This window comes from Miscanthus floridulus, chromosome 8 (genome assembly GCF_019320115.1).
Source record: "Miscanthus floridulus cultivar M001 chromosome 8, ASM1932011v1, whole genome shotgun sequence".
NCBI classification, from domain to species: domain Eukaryota; kingdom Viridiplantae; phylum Streptophyta; class Magnoliopsida; order Poales; family Poaceae; genus Miscanthus; species Miscanthus floridulus.
The window spans coordinates 140,282,038-140,305,752 of record NC_089587.1 but is presented as its reverse complement, the minus strand read 5'-3'; positions in this window follow the sequence as shown (position 1 = coordinate 140,305,752).

Below are 23,715 nucleotides of genomic sequence, written 5' to 3'. Positions count from 1 at the left end.
AGACTCTAGGGTCGTGCAAGACCCCTGGATGCGCCCCTAATGGGCCCAAACTCGATACATGGTCCAACGGACCAAAAGACGGTGTCGCAACACCCTGGCAGATTCTGGACGCTCACTTGTTTCGACGATTCCTGTTGATTCCGAACAGCTTTTGACGTGAAACCACTTGGATTGGCTTCCTTATCAAATTAGCTTTCCATCCATATGTGGATCATCGAAAACGGAGTCCGAATGCGTCCTGGGCGACCAGTTTAAGGCAGACTGGTCCTGGAGGCCGAGGCAGACTCGAATTCGTGTTGGACTGGGCCTCCGGCTTGTGTTGGACGTCCTTGCTGGTCATCATCACCTCCTCCACGTCCTCTTAGTCCCTCTTGACCCTCTCCAATATTCCTAAGCAAGATAACATCATTAGGTAGTAGTCTATTCTCAAAAGTATGAAAAGGATCGCTTAAGAACGAGCTCACCTGTAAATTGAGTTGACGCATTCGAGCCCGGGTCATTGGACCTTGCATGACGGTTCTTCTTCTTCTCCCAAATAAGGTTTCAAATCTGCAATGTTAAATGTGGGACTAACCCCGAACTCGGGTGGCAACTCAAGTTTGTATGCATTATCATTTATTTTCTCAATAATCTTATAAGGACCAGCTGCTCTTGGCATTAATTTAGACTTACGTAGCTCAGGAAATCTATCTTTTCTTAAATGTAACCAAACCAAATCACCCAGTTCAAGTTTAATCTCTTTTCTACCTTTACTACCAGCAATTCTATACTTTTCATTCATACTTTCAATATTTGCTTTAGTTATTTCATGCAACTTACGAATAAAATCAGCACGCTCTCTAGCATCACTATATATTCTCTCAGTGGTAGGTAAAGGCAAAAGATCAATAGGAGCACGGGGGTTAAAACCATACACTACCTGAAAAGGACTTACCTTGGTGGTGGAATGTTCCGCCCTGTTATATGCAAACTCCACATGTGGCAAACACTCTTCCCACATCTTCAAATTGCGCTTCAAAATAGCTCTCAACATGGTGGACAATGTTCGATTCACAACCTCAGTTTGCCCATCAGTTTGGGGATGACATGTTGTAGAAAACAGCAGCTTGGTCCCCAATTTATTCCACAACGTGCACCAAAAATGACTCAAGAATTTTGCATCACGATCTGAAACAATAGTAGAAGGCATACCATGCAAGTGAACAATTTCTTGAAAGAAAAGGTCAGCAATATGAACAGCATCGTCGCTCTTATGACAAGGAATAAAATGTGCCATCTTAGAAAAACGATCAACCACCACAAAAATACTATCCCTCCCCCTCTTAGTCCTTGGCAATCCCAACACAAAATCCATAGATATATCTGCCCAAGGAGTAGAAGGAACAGGAAGAGGCATATACAAACCATGTGGGTTCAAACGTGACTTAGCTTTTTGACATGTGGCACACCGAGCCACGTACCGCTCCACATCACGCCTCATCCTAGGCCAAAAGAAGTGTGTGGACAGCACCTCCTCCGTCTTCTTGGCACCAAAATGTCCCATCAATCCGCCTCCATGTGCCTCCTGCAACAACAAAAGACGAACGGAACCAACCGGAATGCATAGGCGGTTAGCTCTAAACAAAAACCCATCGCTGATCATAAACTTATTCCATGTGCGTCCCTCTCTACAATTAAGCAACACATCCTTAAAATCAGGATCAAGCGCATATTGTTCTTTAATGGATTGAAGACCAAAATCCGGCAATCAAGTTGAGACAGCAATGTATATCTTCTAGACAAAGCATCAGCAATCACATTATCCTTCCCTTTCTTATGTTTGATAATATAAGGAAAAGACTCAATAAATTCAACCCATTTAGCATGCCTACGATTCAGATTATTTTGAGAGCGAAGATACTTAAGCGATTCATGATCAGAATGAATAACAAATTCTTTAGGCCACAAATAATGACACCACGTCTCTAAAGAACGGACAAGTGCATACAATTCTTTATCATACGTGGAATAATTAAGAACAGGACCATGTAATTTTTCACTAAAGTAAGCAACAGGTTTACCATCTTGCATCAAAACACCACCAATGCCAAGTCCACTAGCATCACATTCTAGCTCAAAAGTCTTACCAAAATTTGGAAGTTGCAGCAATGGTGTGTGTGTAAGCTTGTCCTTCAAAGTGTCAAAGGACTCCTCATGTGCCTCTCCCCAATGAAACACCACTCCTTTCTTCGTCAACTCATGCAATGGGGTAGCAATGGTGCTGAAATCTTTGATGAAGCGGCGGTAGAATCCTATAAGACCAAGAAAACTCCTCACCTGTGTGACAGTTTGGGGAACCGGCCAGCTCTTTATGGCTTCAATTTTCATCTCGTCCACCTCAATTCCCTATGGAGTTACAACATAGCCAAGAAAAGAAACTCGATCCGTGCAAAAGATGCACTTCTCAAGGTCACCAAATAAACGTGCATCATGTAAGGCATTAAAAACAGCACGTAAGTGATCCATATGTTCATCAAAAGACTTGCTGTAAATCAATATATCATCAAAGTAAACTACCACAAAATGACCAATAAAAACTCTTAAAACCTCATTCATTAAGCGCATAAAAGTGCTAGGTGCATTTGTCAAACCAAAAGGCATAACTAACCACTCATACAACCCGAATTTGGTTTTAAATGCAGTTTTCCATTCATCTCCAAGTTTCATTCTAATCTGGTGGTAGCCACTTCGCAAGTCAATCTTAGTGAAAATTATAGGACCACACAACTCATCAAGCATATCGTCTAGCCTAGGAATAGGATGATGATACCAAATAGTAATATTATTGATGGCTCTACAATCAACACACATACGCCAACTTCCATCTTTCTTAGGAACCAAAAGTACAGGAACGGCACAAGGACTAAGGCTTTCACGTACATACCCGCGGTCCAAAAGGTCTTGGACTTGCCGCTGAATTTCCTTAGTCTCCTCAGGATTGGTTCGATATGCAGCTTGGTTGGGCAAGGTCGCTCCCGGAATCAAATCGATTTGATGCTCTATCCCTCTCATAGGTGGCAGCCCCGGGGGTATCTCAGCTGGAAAAATGTCCTCATACTCCTGCAAAAGGTTAGTGATAGCAGGAGGTACCGAGCTAACAATATCATCAAGTGAAAACATAGCTCGTTTGCATACCAAAGCATAGCAAATATCATCAACAGAAATTTCAGCAAAGTCACATTTTGTTGCAAGCATAACACCACCCTTCAATTTAATCCCCTCAGCCTTAGAAATAGATGTAGACTTATCCTTTTTAGGTGGGAAAATAGAATTAGCAACTTGCTGATTTTTAGATTGAACATCATTCAAACTAGCAGCGCGTTCTCTATCAGCTTGTACAATTTGAGCAGGGGTCAAAGGTACCAAAGTATTTTTCTTTCCTTTATGCACAAAAGTGTATTTATTACTTCTACCATGGTGTGTAGCATCATTATCATGTTCCCAAGGATGACCCAATAAAAGTGAACAAGCTTGCATAGGTACCACATTACAATCAACAGAATCAGCATAAGAACCAATGGAAAATGAAACTCTGCAAGTTTGTGTTACCTTTGCTTTACCAGAATCATTTAGCCACTGAATATGATATGGACGTGGGTGTGGGCGTGTGGTCAAGCTAAGCTTCTTGACCAAATCAGAACTCACCAAATTGTTGCAGCTACCTCCATCAATAATGACACGTGCTCGACGATCGCTGATGACGAAGAAAATCTGGAACAAGTTATGGCGTTGTAGCTTCTCAGGCTGCTGGACTTGTGAGCTGAGCACCTGCTGTACAATAATGCTCCTATAGGACGCCGTGGCCTCGTCACCAAGGACTTCGCCGTCCTCCTCATCTGCATCTTGGTCTTCTTCATCCTCAATGTCAGAGGTGCTGATGTAACCATCTTCTGTAGCAATATATGCCCGCTGACTTGGGCAGTCCTTCTGCACATGGCCAATGCCATGGCAGCGGTGGCACTGAATACCCGAAGTGCGTCCCGTCGATGCAACGGATGAGGAACTCTTGGTAGGCACCTGCAAAGAATTTTTACCTGAATCTAAAGGTCGTGCGGGAGGTGTCTTAGGTGTAGCGGAAACTCCAGAGGCTGTTGGTCGCTTGCTCGCTGGTGGAGGCATCCAAAAAGTGGTTGGCTTGGTCAGCCCCAAGATGGTGCCGAGCGTGGCGTGTATGTGCTGGTGCTGACCTTGCTCTTGCCCTGCTGTTCACGCCCCTGCAATTCCTTTTCTGCAAGCATAGCAAACTAAAACAACTGGTTGACAGTGTTAAATTCTTTATAATCAACAATGTCCTGAATGTCACGCCTCAAACCAGAATAAAAACGACAAATGGCATCTTCGTTTCCCTCTACAACACTACAGCGCATCAATCCCTTTTGGAGCTCACCATAGTAATCCTGTACAGATTTATCTCCTTGTTCTAAACGCATCAATTTCTTACGCAAGTCTCTATGATAAGAAGGAGGAACAAAACGATCACACATAGCTACCTTAAGTTCTTCCCATGTACCAAGTAAAGCATCCTGTGCAGCTAGCCCATTCCACCAAATAATGGCAAAATCCTTAAACTCACTAGTAGCTTGTCTAACTCTATGCTGCTCAGGTACAAGGTGGGCACTAAACTTTTGTTCTACCGTCATCTCCCAATCAAGATATCCCTCAGCATCATAATGACCCGAAAAAGATGGTATTGTGAACTTAATCTTAGCATAAGGATCATCGGGCACACGGTGATTATTACCTTGACGATGGTGGTGGTGGACACCACCCATACCTATCGTGTTGCGGCGTAGACGTTGCCGTAATCTCTCTTGTCGGATAGCTGCTCGACCTATGTTTCCAGCGGCATCATGCACCGTGTCTTGACCATCGGTGTTGCTGCCGGAAACGTCGTTGTTGCCCGCCATGAAGGTTTCCAACACAGTAATCTTGTCGGTTAGCATGGAAATTCGCTTGTCCAATCTCTCCATGCTATTGCCAATGTTGAGTTCAATGAGTGCGTCAGTGACGGCCTTCCTGACGGCCTCATTCATCCTTTTTTGGGCATCCTCTACAACAGCTTGTAGTTGCTCTTGGCTGACACACTCGCTGAAACCCTTAGGATTGTTATCTGCAGTCTGTTCACCTCCTGCCATTGAAAACACAAAAACAGGAACAAACAGGTGAAAGTTATCCCTACCAAATGACTACGTGGTTGTAGTGGTGTCACTTTTCACAGCAAGTGGAAGCGTCTTACCAAGCTCTTACCAAGTTCTTACCAACGCAAGCAGTGGGCGGTACAACCGGCGGCTGGTTCGTGATACCTGTGAGGTAGTGGTACCGAGATTGCAAGGCCCTTTGTCTATACTGATCTGAAGAATTTGTGGAGCTTGGAAGGCAAACAAAGAGTAATATGTATATCTGGCACACAAGTCAGTAACAGAAAGTAATGCTGAATTATAGTCCAAAGTACTTGTTCTCGTTGCTGGTCTAAAGTGTTGCAAGTACCAGGTTGTGACAAAAGTATGGTGGATAGCATGGTGATAGGAATGAGAAAAACAAGTATGGTGGATGGAAACAGCAACACAAACAAGGAACCAGATAGCACACGCAATCACAGCTCACTTTGGGCTTCTCTATGTGCTCCTCTAGATATTGTTCCTCTTTTGCCCCTCTTTTTTTCTATTTTTTGGGCTGTCGTTGTTTTTTTGGGAAATTTTGACTTTTTTATTTTATTTTTTGATATTTTCCATTACTTAGGAGCACAAAAGCAGTAACCACAGAAAATATGAGCTCAAACAAGTGTAAGACGTGGCCTGTGGAATTTTCAGAAAACTAGATGAAAATTGACAAAAACCTTGTGACCACGAAACGAGGATCTTGTGACCACTTTTTGGCCAATCTAAAAATCCCGAACCCCGGCGTTTCCGGGGATGGACGGATCCGAAATTTTTTTCTGATCGATTTGCATATATGGAACGTCGAAAACGGAGTTCGTATGCGAAAACTAGACCAGTTTTAAGAATTGGCTCCGAATTAGAGGACAAAACGGGAACAATGTGTGCAAAATTGGTCACAACAGCCAAGATTTGATGGAAACGATGGGGGGAAACACTCGAACTGGACTCTAACACGACCTAACCAGCAACAAGACCTCGACCAGGACACAAACTCAACATGACGGACTCGGAAACTAAAATATGCAAAGGCTATGGCGCGGAAGGTTCTAGGATAGGAAAAACGAGTATGGCACTGGACTATGGGACGAATACAAAACACTCAAACTAGGGAATAACAAGTGAACCTGATGGTATACCTTAGCTCTGATTACCACTTCATGGAGACGGGGATCCTGATCTTCCGTCAGGTGATGGTAACTACCGTTGTGGCGGAGAATGACACACCGATCCGACTTCAGATCAAAAGATCGAACCCTGCAATCTTAGCACCACAGCTCCTCTGGTTATCAACCAAGTCACGGACCAGGTTGACCTCGCCAAGAAGGCTAATCCTTGCCTGCGCAACGAAGAACACAAGCAAGAACAAGATAAAACGCAACCAAATTGCAGATGAAAGATTAATCTCATGAGTTGGGGTCTCACAAACCAAAGAACGGCGAAACTGTTTCTTGACAGAATAATCTAAGCAAAACCCAAACCCTAATGGAGGGGCGGTGGCTGTTTATGAAGACTCTAGGGTCGTGCAAGACCCCTAGACGCGCCCCTAATGGGCCCAAACTCGATACATGGTCCAACGGACCAAAAGACGGTGTCGCAGCACCCTGGCAGATTCTGGACGCTCACTTGTTTCGACGATTCCTGTTGATTCCGAACAGGTTTTGACATGAAACCACTTGGATTGGCTTCCTTATCAAATTAGCTTTCCATCCATATGTGGATCATCGAAAACAGAGTCCGAATGCGTCTTGGGCGACCAGTTTAAGGCAGACTAGTCCTAGAGGCCGAGGCAGACTCGAATTCGTGTTGGACTGGGCCTCCGGCTTGTGTTGGACGTCCTTGCTGGTCATCATCACCTCCTCCACGTCCTCTTAGTCCCTCTTGACCCTCTCCAATGTTCCTAAGCAAGATAACATCATTAGGTAGTAGTCTATTCTCAAAAGTATGAAAAGGATCGCTTAAGAACGAGCTCACCTGTAAATTGAGTTGACGCATTCGAGCCCAGGTCATTGGACCTTGCATGATGGTTGGAGGATCAGCTGGTACATCCAAAGGAGTGATGTCCTCATCAATGCCTGTTTGGCTAACATCTCTGTAGTAGGTGGAACATTGTCCATGTCTTTGTTGGCCACACCACCGGAGAATGACCCTCCCTCATCATGGTTGTCTGACGTAGGGTTAGGTAGCCGCTGTCATTAGAGTCTGAATCTTGCATTCATAAATTCAAGATTCCTCCAATCCTAGACTGGTGCTTTGCCTACTCTAGGGCTACATCCACCATTTTGTGTCTTTCTCTGTCCTGTATGGGTAACAGCTCTTGAATAGACCTAAGGGCACACTGTCCATGATCACGATCGTCTGAACTTGCTGGCATGTTGATCATAACCTTGTAGGTCGACTCATTGTACAGCGGCCCATTCTTTTTAGAGTCAATCGTGCGTAACAGATAGCTGATGATGTGAGGGTACATGTGCTGCCATCCAGTACTGATAGCGTCAGCTATCACATCCTCGATCTCAAACAAGAAAAAGTGTAAGAAGTCAAACTGCTCACCTCTCCATATTGATAGTAGTAGCCACTGCTACAAGCTGGCCAACGACTCCCTGTTGCCGCCACGAGAAAGGACTATCTTCCTCAGAGCTATGTGTAGAACATAAGCCTCTAGACATAGTCTGTCTAGATAAATAAAAGCAATGTAGTCATGCTTTGGATGAATCCACACTGTTGCATAGAACTGACTCACCTATCTTATCACAATTCAATCAACCTCACTAAAAAGGTGAACGAAGCCTGGGAATAGCTCAAAGAGGGGCCAAATGGGTATACCAGCTGCTCTCTCAAGCTCATCCCAACCAAGTATCCTGTGGTCTACTAGTGCCATCCCTCTAGCATGGTAGCTCCTAAAGAAACTCTCCTGAGTCACGATCTACAACTATGATTTTGTGCCAGGCTCTTTGACTAGTGCAAACCAGAACTCAGTATCGTAGAACCTAATGCTCCGTATCTTCTTTGAGCTATAATACCAAAAGTCATAGAACTGAACCACCTCTTTCTTTCTCTCAATATTACTGCTCCTCATAGCACCATTGGTAGACATCAAACCTCCTTGACTGCTCCTTGTACCACCATTGGCAGACATCAAATTACCTCCTCGACTACTTCTCGTACCATCAATTGTGGCACACATCAAACCTCCACGAGTGCGAGCACACGTGTCCCCATGAGTAGCTACAGATTTTATCTAGGAATGTGCAAAGCGACTAGTCTAGTTTTTGGAGTGGAACTTGGTCATTTGCTATAGTTGTTCCTTAGTGAGCTCCTCCTCCCTGAGTTCCATTTCAGCACTCTCCTCACGTTGCTGTTGTCGACGAGCCATTTGAGTCCACCTGCTTTGGTTGCTTCTTCCTCTGCTTCTTGGATACTGTCCGCCTTCCTCTGCCTCTTCCTAGGCTATGGTGGTGCTTGTTCCTCTGCTTCTAGGACACTGCGAACCTTCCACTAGCTCTTTCTAGGCTATGGTGGTGCCTATTCCTCTGCTTCTCAGAGAATGGTTTCCAACCTCTGGCTCTTTCTACGATGTGGTAGTTATGTTGCTTTGATTTAACTCGCGCCATTTGCAACAATCAGAAAAAATTACACATGCGTTTCATCAAACACCTTAAATTCATGAAGAAAAAAAGAGGAGATCGCAGATGGCCTCACCGTGCCCAGGTGAGAAGGTGATCTCGACCGGCTTGCTCGCTGGAGGAGTTACGCACTGACAGACAGTGGTGTGGTAGATTACCACGGCGTAGTAGATCCCTACGGCGTGGAAGGATCTAGGCAAGAGGTTTTGGTGTGTGGGAGGAGGAGGGAGGGGGGAGGGGGTAGGCGGTGTAGGGTGGGTGGCACCGAAGGGGGCGAACAGTGATGGAAACGGCGTGTAAAAGAGGAAAAGATGGGTACTAAGAGAATGCCTTTAGCAGAGGACTATCCCACGTGCCGCGTAATTGCATCACTGACACAAACGCTATCAAGAGTTGTCGTCCACCAATACTTGGGGATTAATATTGGTGATCCGATGGTTAATACACATTAGTGTATTACTCCATATATATCATCACCATTCATCATATAAAATTTAGTCTCTGCTCACCAGACGCTAGATGGGGCGGCGATCTGCTCGAGCAAAAATTTGATTTCGAGTGAAAATAAAATCCCCACGCCCAGCAGTGTCGCCAACACAAACCAAAAATTAGCTCTCTCTCTCTCTCTCTCTCTCTCTCTCTCTCTCTCTCTCTCTCTCTCTTGCCCTCCTCGCGGAAAATTGGTTTACCACACCAACAATTTCAAACAAGGGTATTTGTGGTATTGTGATGGCCACATAAAAGCGCAAGAAGTCATCGTCTCCACCTCCATCTCCATTCTTCAACCAGGCCATCCACACCATCTCTCCTTTTGCTCCAAAGCCTAGCCCCCTCTGCCACCCTGGTTCAAACCCTATCTAGGCACATTGGCATAGCAACTTGACTGCCTCTCCACTCTCTAGTCGGACCCTCTCTCATACCTTTCTGAACCCTAGCTAGAGCCAGAGCTAGATTCAAATCCGATCCCCTATCATCAACAGTAGGTCCACTAATGGTGAAAGGACCGCTGTCAGCGGTGGTACATGCTAGATCCAGACCCCCTATGTCAGCACATGTTCCGATCGAGCCCCAGCATCATCATTGATGACCACCACACTAGATCTGCTACCCCTTCATTGACGTTGGCCGCACCACTTCCATGACTAGGATGACAAGAGGGTGGTGCCGACGACGCAGCATAGCCAGGAAAAGGAAGAGGTACACAAATTCCTTTTACAAAGCATGTTGTACTCTAGTTGTTGAACCTAGGACATGTAGATATATAGTGACAGCATTACATGTTTCTTAGTTGATTGTAGCTCACATGTTCTTCCGTATACATTGTAGTTCACATGTGCCTTATTCAAGTAATGGCTTCCATATAAGCTATAGTTTAGGCGCCTAATTTGCACGCTCCTGCTCTGTTTTGTTGACATTTGGTACAAGGTTAACTCAATAAATGCCTTTGTGATCTACATGTTGACATCCAGAATATCTCCACATGTTGACATCCGGAATATCTCCCTGAAGTAGGGGAGCGTGTTTAGGAAAATGGTGATATAGATATAGATTTAGAAGAGCCAGTAACCCTTGCAATTGATGTGCTTGTTCTATCTTGTCATGTTGGGATGGGAGGGGTTGGTTTAGGTAGCAGTGCAATTCAATTCTTTGATGTGTGGATAGCAATGCAATTTTTACATGCTAGCCGCTTAAGTTTGTTTCTCCAATTTTAGGGTGTGAGTTGAACAAGCCGTAGAGAAGTCCCTACCAATAGGGCAAAAGGCAGCACCGATATGGGTCCTGAGGGATGGCAATCCAAGAGAGTGAAGCCAACTAGTCCAGTAGAGTTGCAGCATCTTGTAGTTCCAACTAGGTCCAAAAGTCTACACGCACAAGGTGAACAAAGCCCTATGAGGGACTGGTCACGTGAAGATGACCTTAGCCATGCCAAAGAGGAGACTCCACCTCTCCACCCGCAGAATGACCAAACTTGCGAAGGTTGGTACTACCTTAGACATGTCTATAAATCAAGTCACACTATTTGATATCCATGTTACTTTTCAAACAATCTCAATGTATGAAAATTGTGTAGTACCATTACTGAGAAGAGCAAGGAAGTCGAGGCAAGCAACTAAGGGGGTTGGGCTTCACAAAACCACCCAATCAATGGGAACAGGGATGCCCATCTCAGTTGTCAAGGGGAACAGAAGGCCACATGATCCATTGCAAGCTGCCAGTTTGCCTCAGAGGCAGGTATAGTAGTCAGGTCTCAAGTACTAATTTTCCCGCACTAGAAACATTACAAGCAATGGATCAAACATCTCAATGGATTTGTGGCCAAGCTATTTGTAAGTATGTATATCCTCTGTTGACATTCAACTCTGCCTTGAGCAACTTAGTAATGGATTTAATTTGTATTCACACTTTTGTAGTTGAGGCTGACCATTGATGACAATGATGAGACAACAAAAGAAGCATGCACGAGTGTATTCCAGTCTGTTATACGACAGACATGGTATAGGTTCAAGCGATCTTACTTCAACGGCATCCTCACTGATGAAATCAGAAAGACCTCTCCTGTGTCTTGCATGAATGACTCACAGTGGTGTGCACTTGTCCACATGTGGTTAAGTTCCAAGAACAAGGGGGTGTGTGTGTGAACTCATTTATTTCTTGTCTAGTATTTATGTGGTCTACTTGTGCTGTAGTCTAACACAATTGTGGTTGTAGGTAGTCTTGGAGCAGAACAAGCAAAATCGTGCAAAAGTCAAGTGCCACCAGGTTATAGGATCTTGCTCCTATATTGCCCACCTGCAAGCATATGTAAGTGATGGTTCTGTTACTCTTTTTATATCAAATACACAATGCCTTTTGTATCAACAGAAAGGCATGTGCAATTTTAACAGAAGGACAAAATAGGAAGGACGCAGGACACGATCAAGAAGTGCTCATTGAAGAACATGATTGACCTCATGAAGATGTTGATGTAGTGGGAATCTTCAACAACTTCCATACCAATAGCAACACGGGACTGAGCGATGTTGCAAGAGAAGCAGTGGTAACTACCTTTATTTGCTTTCCTTGAAATCTACTGAAGCCATTGGCATAAAAGAAGGAAAAGTAGGAGGAGACTAAAGTAGCACCATCATTTTGAAGTTGTAATATTACAACAATTAACATGTTACCTATGCATTGTGCTTATGAATCTCTGTCGGCAGTAGGCTGAGGAACACCAATGCATTACTTGTAATGAAATAATTTCTTGGTTCCACAATTTAAGTCCTCTTCCTAATGTTTACTCCTTGGTTTTCGTAGGAAGCTATGTAAACTATACGAGCAGAACCTATTGTTGATGTTGTTTCCAAGGTCCTCTCCTAGGCCAGCTACAACACCTTTTCTTTGAAGAATGCTGGTATCAGGACAAGCTGCTCTAGACTTTAGGAATGGCTTGCTGCTCATCAGGAAAGTTTAGCTATCCTCGCTAAACAAGTGGATCAACTAAAGAGGAAGGCAGAAAACACTAATAGGGAGTTTGAGGAGTTCAAGAAACAACAACAGGAGGAGTACAATAAACACCATGAGCATATCATGCTCTTAAGTGCTAGTAACTCTCAGTCTTGTTGATGTAGTGAACATGTGGTTTTGTTTGCTGTTTTGATATGAAATTTTGGCGCCTTGATATGTGAACTCTGTCAGTGGTTTGTTGCTGAGCTAAACTATTGTTATTTGATTCAGGTTCAATATAACTATGCATGTAGTCATTTTATGCAGTAGTATAGATCTAAAATCATTTTTTCTGATGTAGTGATTGGTGTGCACATGGTAGATCTGGCATAGGCATGTTGTTAAATAAGAATTTGACACATGGACGAACCATTGAATGACACGTGTAACAGCTAGGATAGGACACGTGGGCCAATACAAACAAAATACGTGGTACAAATTCATCCTGCCACGTGGTTGAATATGAAAAAGACATGTGGGTAGCTCAGGCCATGACACGTGGTCTAATAAAATACTAACACACGGACATACAAAATCGAGACACGTGGTCGAGTAAAATAAAGACACACGGGGTATTATGGTCATGCCACGTGGATAAATAAAAATATGACACATGGTCCAATGAAAAAGTGACACATGACCCAACCACAACACGACATGTGTGCTAATAGAAAACTGACATATGGAACAACAGGGTCCCGACACGTTATCCAATAAGAACCTAAAATGTGCAAGAACCAGAGATGGCCATGTTGTGCAATAAGAAGATGACACATACCCGAACCATCTCCAAAGCAACCGGCTATAGCATATACATGTGGAAAGCATCTCTAAAGGAAAGCACCCATTAGCGTGGCTACCCCCTGTCCCACATGCCAAAGTAGTTCTATGATGGTTAGTTTTTGTCATATATCTATCCACATCTATGACAAATTTCTAGAATCATCATCAAATTTCAAGAATGATGTGACTTCTATGATGAATTTCTAGAATTGTCATAAATTTGTCATAAAACTAAAATTATGATGAATTTGGCTCCTTCAGTGATGAAAGTTGTTCGTCATAGAAGTGGATATTCCTAGTAGTTTGGTATTTATTAACACACACAGATAAATCCACAAGCGCACGGATACCGTTGTAGCTTTCACCCGGACATATTCCAAGTATCGTATCCATAGGGAAACGTGTGAGATTAACTATGTCTAACTTAACCCGGAGTAGCAACAAGACTTAAGATAACAGGAGTACAAAGGAGATCACTAAGGTCTTCTAGTTCTAACTTCGGTAATCTATGTCTTCTATTGTTCAATTCTGGGGATATTACTAAGGAAAACACAGATAGAGTATGTTTCCTATAGTAACTAGATCCCACTCGGCCTACAAACTGGAGGCGGACTACAGAGGATTCAACAAGGCTATAAGAGTCACCCTCATGAGCTGCCACCGATCCAAAATGTAGGGTACATCTATGAGTAACTGAGTCTAAGCACCATGCTTACACTACGAATACTACTTTAACCCAGGAATGACAAGGATTAAAGTACTCAAAAAGAGTCGTAAACCTAAAGAACAATATAAACACGTTACTTACTTGAATTAGAAGTTGATTACTAGAGAAATCTCAGTAGCAAGCTCATGAAGAATTTGTCCCGCCAGGGTGCAAGCCGTAGAGAGAGCACCAACAGGCCGGTACGTCCTCCAAACTCTTCCCTCACACTCTATATCTCTATTTCTAACACAAGACTAGATCCTATAGAAGACTAATCTTCTCTTGATAACTAGCTCTGATCCTGATGAGGAGGTTATGAATTAGGGTTTCAGGATGGCCTTGCTGGAGGGGTATAGGGCTATATATATAGGGGTAGCATCAATTTTGGACCCTCGGATCAAACCGACTTAAAATGATGGTGTAGATGCAATTCTTAAGGCGGTGGAGAACTGACATCACGAGGAGGGGCTGCCCTATCGGCCCCCTAGGTCGGCCGGCCTACAGGGGCGGCGCCTTGCCCTCTGCCGTGGGGTGGTGTCCTCTGGTGTCTTCTAGAGTCTTCTGGTGCAGGTTTCGTCATGAATAAGTATGATTAGTACTGACATTTGATGGTTTTCTGAATATACCCTGCTAAAAACATAGATTCACCAAAACATGTGGGATTTGTTAGTTTAAACCCTGTTGGTATATTTTAACGCACACAAATCAATCCACAAGTGCACGGATACCGCTGTAACTTTCACCCAAAAGTATTCCAAGTATCGTATCCATAGGGAAACGTGTGAGACTAACTATGGTCTAACTTAACTAAGGGTAGCAACAAGGTTAGGATAAAATAGGAGTGTAGAGAGAAAAACTAAGGTTCTCTAATTATGACTTGGGTAAGCTATGTCTTCTATTATTCAACTAGGGACTTTACTAGGGAAAGACACTAGTAGAGGATGCTTTCCTTCACAACCACGTCCTACGTGCCCTTACAAATGGGAGGTGGACTACAAAGGATTCAATGAGGCTATAAGAGTCACCCTCGTGAGCTACCACCGATCTGAAATGTAGGATGCATCTACGATTAACCTAAGTCTAAGCACCATGCTTACACTTATGATTAATACTTTACTCCCCCTAGGAAGAGAATAAAGCACTCAAAAGAGTCGCAAACCTGATGAACGATATAAATAAGATGCTTACTTGGATCAAAAGTTGATTACCAGAGAAATCTCAGAGGCAAGCTTAGATAGAACTTGGATCCACCAAGATACAAGGCATAGAGAGAGCACCGATAGGCTGGCACCTCCTCCAAACTATTCCCTCGCTCTCTATCTCACTATTATTTATAAGACTAGATCCTAAAGAAGACTAATCTTCTCTTGATAGCTGTCTCTGATCTTGATGAGGAGAATATGAATTAGGGTTTCAGGATGGCTCTAGGAAGGGGGCAGGAGCTAGTATATATAGGCCAGAGCATCAATTCTGGACCCTCGGATCAAACCGACTTGAAAGAACGGTGTAGATGCAATCTAGGAGGCGGTGGAGAACTGACATTCGAAGGAGGAGCTGATAGGTGGGCCTAGGGGGCCGAGTGGCCTGCAGGTGGGGCCAGCCGGCCCCACATGGCAGCCACCTACTATCCACTTTGGTGGTTTGTCTTCTAGAGTCTTCTAGAGTCTTCCCACGCCGGTTTTGCTGTGGATAAACATGATTTGCTTTGACGAATAGGTCCTCCTTGTGGGCGTTCTGGATAAACCCTGTTGAAAACAAAAATTCACCAAAACTCATGGAATTTGTCAGTTTAAACCCCTAAACCTATGTTGGCGATCATTTTTATGCATTTATACAAGTTATGTTGATGGATTATGATTGATGTTAATGACCGTCAACAAGCTCCCCCACACCTAACCTTTGCTAGCCCCTGAGCAAAGCCAAACTCAGTAATGGATCAAGAGTTGCTATAATGCTTTCACTCCTCAAAAGTACACATGCGTTCAATCAAGAATTCTCCTCCGGATTAGAATAGATCGATCTGATTTTCAAACTTACCCATATTACCTTCAACCATGGGGCTTCTTAGCCTTCACTTGGGTCTTGAGCAATTGAAAGACAGAATGATCAAGTCAAGCACTATGTCTCAAGTTCGTTGTTCCACCATTGTTCTAGAGTTTTTATAAGTTTTCAAAATAAAACTCAGAGATTCCATTATATGACACTCTCAAGTCTCTCAATATATGTGGTATTTGTGGATCCTCACCAAGGCAATAAAGATGTTATGCCCTTTTCTCTTCCTACCACTAAGGCTTATGTGGAGTTCATAGGTAGGGAGAAAGTTAGAGCATACTTGCAATGCATATATTGTAAAGTCAAACCTTGGATTCAAAGAGAGTTGAGTCATACAATCAAATCAAGATGTGCATGTGTGTGGATATACGGTGGCTATCCTAATTCTACTATACTCCTTGAAAACATATCTCTCTTTTGAAACTTGGAAACATTTGCTAGAAAGCAGGGGCTATCTTATTTATCTCTCTTTTTTTAGGCGGGCATCTAAGTACCCATTGTTTTAAATATCTAGGACACTTTTGCGTCTATTTTTCTCTTTTTCATGAATAACTTTTGCATAGCCCTAGGTCTCTTTTTTGCAACAAACTTTGAGAGATAGCAACAAGAACTTGGAGCATTTATTTGGTGGATGGAAAACCTAACAAACATGTTTTTGGTGTTCACTCCCAGTGTAGGAGTAGAACATTTTTGGGTGGATCTAGATGGAAGACATGTTTTTGCGTACTCCTGGTGTAGGAGCAGCATGTATATGTGGTGTGTACGTGATCTTGATATGAAGAGCATGACAACCCTCTCATAAGGATCAACAAAGCTTGACAAAACTCAATGCAAAAGCAAGTAGCATTTATGTGGAAGTTTTCCTACCCTAAATAACATGTATGGCTCTGGTGGGAATTTAAGCTTTGACATACAAGGAACTCATCATGTAGAATTTTTGTGTTTTTCAAAAGATAAATCTCTAGAACTTTAGTGTCACTTGGAACAGGATAAACAGCAGCTCAGACCTTCTCATATCATGTCCGTCAATTACCTAGACTTAGATCAAGCATATGCTACCCACGAGTTTCAAGTTTTAGAGTAAATCCTTATATCAAAACAATTTTATCCAAAACTTAGGAGAATTCAAGCCTAAAAACTAGGTACTTGAAAGGAATTAAAACAGAGCAACTACTCATCATTTCCATTTAAGAGATTATTCTGAGTCCTCTTTATTTGCTAACAATTGTTAAAAACAAATTAAAACAAACTAGACACACATTTTATTTTGTTTTCAATTTTACTAGATCACACATTATTACTATATATATTTATTATGAGGACAACTTTTTATTTTGTTTTCATTCATCATTTTTTAACTATTTAAAAGAAACTAAAAACTAAAACAAAAGGAGAAAAAATACTTACCTGGATACACGGGAGTGCTTCTCCCCCAAACTAGCTCTTTCGGTGAGGGTTCGGTGTCTTAAGTCCTTTGAACCAAACTTTTCCTTGTGAAGTTCATTGATCAAGTACCTTGGTTCGCACTAAAGATGAGGATTCTTGTGATGATGCTTTTAATGGTGATGTCACCTTCTTCCGCCAAACCTATCCTGGTTTTGAGTTTTGATTTTGGTTTGACAGGTTCAGGACCTTCACTTGTAGAAGTTTGGGGAATCGACTGTCTACGCCCACACTTTGCTTGAAGTGTGTCCTACTTATAAAACAAGGTAGAGATCAAGTGCATGGGCTCTGTTGGTGGGAAAACACCAACTGAACCAAAACTTTACTTATTCTTCTCTAACCTTAGGCACATTGAACAAGATGATTTTGATGTTGTGTGTTTTATTCAATTATGTCATGGGTGATAAGATCAAAAGATTGAGCATGAGTGTAGCATTTAAGTACATTTGGCAAAAAGGGTTGAGTTTCTTAACCTTGGAAGGATTGTCTATCTATAAATATTTATATGATTATGACTATCATCTTCTAGAGATAAGATGTGCAAAGTTTTAGATCATTTGGTTAAGGCTATGAGATCAAGAAAATGGTGCTAGGAACAATCTTGAAGAACAAAACATGTTGAGTTGGTCAAATTGGATCGAGTAAGTTGTGACTTAAACATGTTTGTTTGTTATTTATGTGCCTACCAGAATCAAGGGAAAACTTTTTTAAATAATGGCCATTTACCTTTGGATGTTATCTTTGTCATTGGGGCATGGTAGCACCATATGATGAAGGGTAGATGACTCGTGATGGTCCTTTCCTTTTTGCTTAAGGTTTTCCTTGTTCGGCAAGCCTCGCAGCTTGAGCTGTTCATGAGCTTCTTGTCTCCTAGATTGCACCCTTTCTTTCTCATCCTTTTGTCATGCCATCTTTCTGCTCTTTGATCTTTTGACACCTTGTTGGTCCTTTCGCTCCACTCATCATTTTATGGCACTCGTCTTCTTCCTCTTTGTTCCATAACTGGTGGTGGCAGGGTTTGTAGATTCATGCCAAACCATGAACAGACGTAGCTCATCCCTACAAAATGTTAGTGGAGACATACCCGAGGGAATATAGCAAATTTGAAGCATGGTTCATTGTCCATAAGTTTGGGGAATAACATAGTTCTTTCATCCATGTTGAATGAGCCATGTCTTCTTTACACAATGTTATTGGAGTTCGTCATGTGTCTTGCTTCATCTATGATTTAAATTCATCTCATGACTTACCCAAATTGAATTGAGAGTTTCCTACAGGGGTTAGTCCAACAAAACAGCCAGTGTCTACACAAGCAATTTTTAGTTCAATAACCAAACTAAACTCCATGTCTAGTTTTAATTAAGGAAGGCATTTTAACCAAAGCACCACGCTTAATTTAAAAGCCTTTAGAAGTATGGCGAGTACTTCTAAACCAAAGCATACTATGGCAAACAAAGGTAGCATGAAAGTATTATAGAGATTTATTCAAATAGAGATGAAAGAGCATGATTGTTATTTAGCAATTTGAGCATGGCTTGAAGGTAGAGACAACCAAAATTAGCAACATGGCATAAGATTTTTCAGAGAAGTTCACCCCACACTTGAATTTTGCAAGGCAAAATCAAGTTTGGATAGATGTGATTCAATGTTGAATGATAATTGGTTGGACATACCTTACGCCTTCATCCTTCATTCTTTTCGCTTCAAACCTGAAATGGTTAGTGACAAATACCCAAAGGAATATTTTCACAACTATATTTCTATGCTCACTGCACAAGGGTATTATAGCAAAAGGCGAAAGCTCATGTTATCTCCCGAAAGTGCTTGCTTTAGGACAAAAGCTCGTCCTTGGGAAACCTTCTAATTGCGCTTCTAATTGGTGAAGTGGTTTCCCCTCAAACACCAATCTTCATGTACCTGTCTTAAGATTCATGCCAACGAGATTTGCAATATTTATGATAAACATATGCATCTACAATCACTCTTTCAAAGTCTTTATGATCAGGAAGCACGAGGGGGCTGAAGATCTCGTGTGTGGCAATGTTGAAGAAATTAATTGATTTAGGAGATTTCTCATGTGAGCATGGATTTGATGAGGTGTTAATGAAATGACTTTCATGCTCGATAATGTAATCTTTCTTTTCAAGCTCCAAGGTTGATTCTTCATGAATGTCCAATATTTTCCTTAGATTGGTGACTCTCGTGTTGATCTTATCTAAGGCCTCCTTCAAACTTGGGTGAGTCATATTTATTAAGGAGATTGACTTAAGCTCATTGTTTGGATCTAAGCCAAGTTTGGATTCTACCCATAAGGCTTCGTCCATGTTCATCCATTCTTTAGCAACGGCATATGAATTCTTAATACATTCTAGCTGTAAGGTCGAGATGACGACTAGAGGGGGATGAATAGTCATTTCTAAATTCTAATCACGCTGGCTAACCAAAACAAATGTGGAATTAAAACAATCGGTCTAGCCAAGACTACACCCCTCTATCTATGTTCTCTAGCACCTTACAAAGATCCTAATTAAGTAACTAAGGTGCCGGGCTAGCTAGAGCTCACCTAATCAATTCTAGAAGCAAGGTCACACAAACCTATGCCACTAGTACTTTAAGCAACGGGGAGCTCCTACACATGCTAGTAAGCAAAAGCACAAAGCCAACAAAGCTTACTAGCAATGCTCAATAACAAGGCAACCAATGCTAATTTAGAGAGCGCAAATACTTAGCTACATAAACTAAGCAATGTGACTAACAAAGTTACACAAACCAAATTAGCCACGCAAGGGAGCTACTTATATGCTACACAAGCTAGAAGGTAACTAGCAAGCTACACAAGCTAACTAATTACAAAAGCAACTACACAAGCACAATGTATATGAAAGTAATTACAAGCTTGTGTAATGAGGACACAAACCAACAGGATTACAAGGATGACATGATGATTTTTCCCAAGGTTCACGTGCTTGCCAACACGCTAGTCCCCGTTGAGACAAGCTCCAAGGTTGCCGCCGGTCCTCTTGCTAGTGGTGACCCGCAAGTCACACTGTCCCATGTGGAGTGCTTACCACAAGCTCTAGAACTTGACCCGGCTAGACCACTTGTCGCCCTTCGCGTCTCGCTTTACTAGAGTTACTCATCGTGGCTCCCGCAGGGCGAGCACAATGCCCCTCACAAAGCTCTTCTCCGGAGCACCACACAAGCGTCTTGCGGGCTTCGACAGAGACCACCACCAAGCCATCTAGGAGGTGGCAACCTCCAAGAGTAACAAGAACCACTGGCTTGCAACTCGATCACCTAGTGCCACTCGATGCAACCTCATGATGCAATCGCACTAGAATCGCTCTCTCACACAATCGGATGATCACTATCAAGCATATGTGAGATGAAGGGCTCCCAAGCACTACCACACAAGCCACCAGGGCTCTAGTGTACTAAGCTCTCGGCCAAACACTGACCACCACTTCTATTTATAGCCCCATGGGCTAAAATAGCCGTTACCCCTTCACAGGACATTTTTTAGGACGACCAGACGCGCAGGTTGTGTGCACCGGATGCATCCGATGGGGACCGGACATGTCCGGTTGCCTACGTTCGGTCACTGCCTAACCGCCATGTGTCCCATTCAAACTAGCCATTGCTGTCAATGGCTCTCTCTGACATGTCAAATCGGACACGTCTGGTGTGCCAACCGAACATAGGACAGGCAGCATCCAGTCGAGTCCAGAGAGCACCCAGAGCTACTCCACTCTGATCGGACATGTCTGGTGTGGCCAACCGGATGCGCCCTTGCGTCTGGTCCACTCTAGACCAACACCAGCGTTCCACATCACCATGACCGGATGCAGCACAGTGATTGCTTAACGGACGCGTTCGGTCACTCTGTGACCAGTGCGACTAACTACTTTTCTTCACCAACTTCTTTACCTTTACAAATGTGCCAACACCACCATGTGTATGTGTGTTAGCTTTTCATAAACATTTTCCAAAGGATTTGCCACTCAACTTGCCACACCACTCGATCCTAGTGACGATGCAAAGTTAGATCACTCAAGTGGCACTAGATGACCGATATGCAAACAAGTTTGCCCCTCTTGATAGTACGGCCATCTATCCTAAACCCGGTCATCAACTTCTCTACACACCTATGACCGGTGAAATGAAATGCCCTAGGTTATATCTTTGCCTTGTGCATTCCATTTCATCTCCTCCAATGTTGATGCAACACATGCACCAACATGATCAACAATGATATGATCCACTTCATATCATCACATAATCATATTGGTTCATCGATCTTAACTTCACTTGTTTTCACCATTGCCTTCGTCCATCGGAGCCAAGTCTTGCTCAAGCTTCACTGCCACGCGGTCCATCGCTCTAAAGCCTCCAACTTGCCCTTCACGCTTGCAACCGGTCCATCAAGCCAAGTCATATTTTGATCTTCTCCACCTTGATCACATGACTCAATGTCATGTCTCATGTGCAATAAGCTCCTTCATCATCACATGTGTGAGCTTTGCAACATCTCCGCGCCATTTTTACCTTCATGGCATATGTTGCTCACACACATGTACCTATGGACTAATCACCTGTGCATCTCACATAAACACAATTAGTCCACCTAGGTTGTCACTCAATTACCAAAACCAAACAAGGACCTTTCAATCTCTCCCTTTTTGTAATTGATGACAACTCTACAAAGATATGGAAATTAAGCTCTTTTGGATTCATGTTGCTTGCCCAAGCAATTTTACCATGTGTAAATGATTTTGGACAAGTACCACAAACCCAAAATGGTAGTATTAGCTCCCCCTACATATGTGCTAGAGTGTTTGGTTTAAAGCTCGCACATATTCATAGATTGAATTTGTGGGAGAGTAATTACTACCAAATGATGCTAAGGTGTATAGAGTAAACCTTTGAAGTGTGATACCAATCGGAGTTGCACCTTTAAGTTCATCCTTAGCACCATGGTTAGCTAGATATCACATGGAAATAAAATCACTAGATACCTCGTGAGATCAACATTAAAAGCAAGGTACTAGCATTACTTGAAAAGCATACAAGTGTCTAGCTATCCTCCTATGCATGCTAGTTTTCATTTCATCAATCAAATTCTACAACTAGCATACACCACACAAGCATGCATATTGAACTTAAAGGCTTATGCAGTGCAAGCAAGCACATGACTATGCACATATCAAATGTAACCAATTAAAGTTCATGAGCTTGCTCCCCCTACTTGTGTGCTTGTCTTGTCCAAGAATTTGATCCATCTCTTTTCTTCAATGTTACTCCCTCTTTGTCCATGTCCATGTCCAACCTCTACTTTTGTTTCAATCTTTCCCAAAGCTTTCATACCTTTGTACAATCTCTCCCCCTTTGTCATCAATTTCCATAAAAGGTGTTGTTGATGCAAAAGTGGATCTGCAAACACAAAGGGCTAATACCCGAATCGATATCCAAAGCGTGCCAGTCGATTTGACCTGTTAATCGACAAGGATGAAGATACGAGCACTTTGGTCCTGACAACAGCGATACGCCCGGAAGTCACGGCCAAGAGGTACTCACGCGGAACTCGAGAATCGCCGAAGGTCGCACTGAAGCTATGCAACTCGCCGAATCAATGAGAACTCGTAAAAAGGAAAAATATGCAAATTGACGAAGTCGCCGAAAAGTAAGTAGATGCAAATAGGAGTAAAAATTGGTTTTGATATTGATTGATATATCTTTTTACATTGCCCCTCAATCTATATTTATACCCTGATCTAAAGAGACATAACCAAATACAACTAGGACACCAAGTCCATATCTAAGGAAACACGTGACTCTTACATGAATCATATTCTAACAAATATAGAAAAGGAAATCAACTCCTAACTATTTCCCTGTCCGCCTCAATTACGATGGAAATCTCACCGACCTCCTTTCCATCGGCACACCTCCTGTTTCATCGGTAGTAGTCTTCAAGCCTCCCTTCATCGACATCGACAATAACATCTCCAACCTTATCGGCAACGCCCGAGTCTAAATCAATCTTTCCATCGATCACCACCATTCATCAGCAATCATCTTTACAAGCTGATTTTCATCGGCTGTCAGCGTATACAGTAACTTTCCTCCTGCCGATTAGCCCACTCTGATCATTTTGACATGTGCAAAAAATGGTGTCAACACATGCCCCCCAATTTCGGAGTATAAAACCATTAATGCTCCGAAATTTACTCCAGATAACGTTTGCCTTCGCCCAATTACCGTAACTCATCCTTCAAACCAAAACTTGATCTGTTATCAAATCTAATCAAATCTAGTCCTGATTCACGCACCTCAGCAAATATCACACAATTTCCAACCACTCTTGCCCTGATTATGGTTAAGATACCGAAATAATAATCCATCGGCAAGATCCTAACATAATAATGCC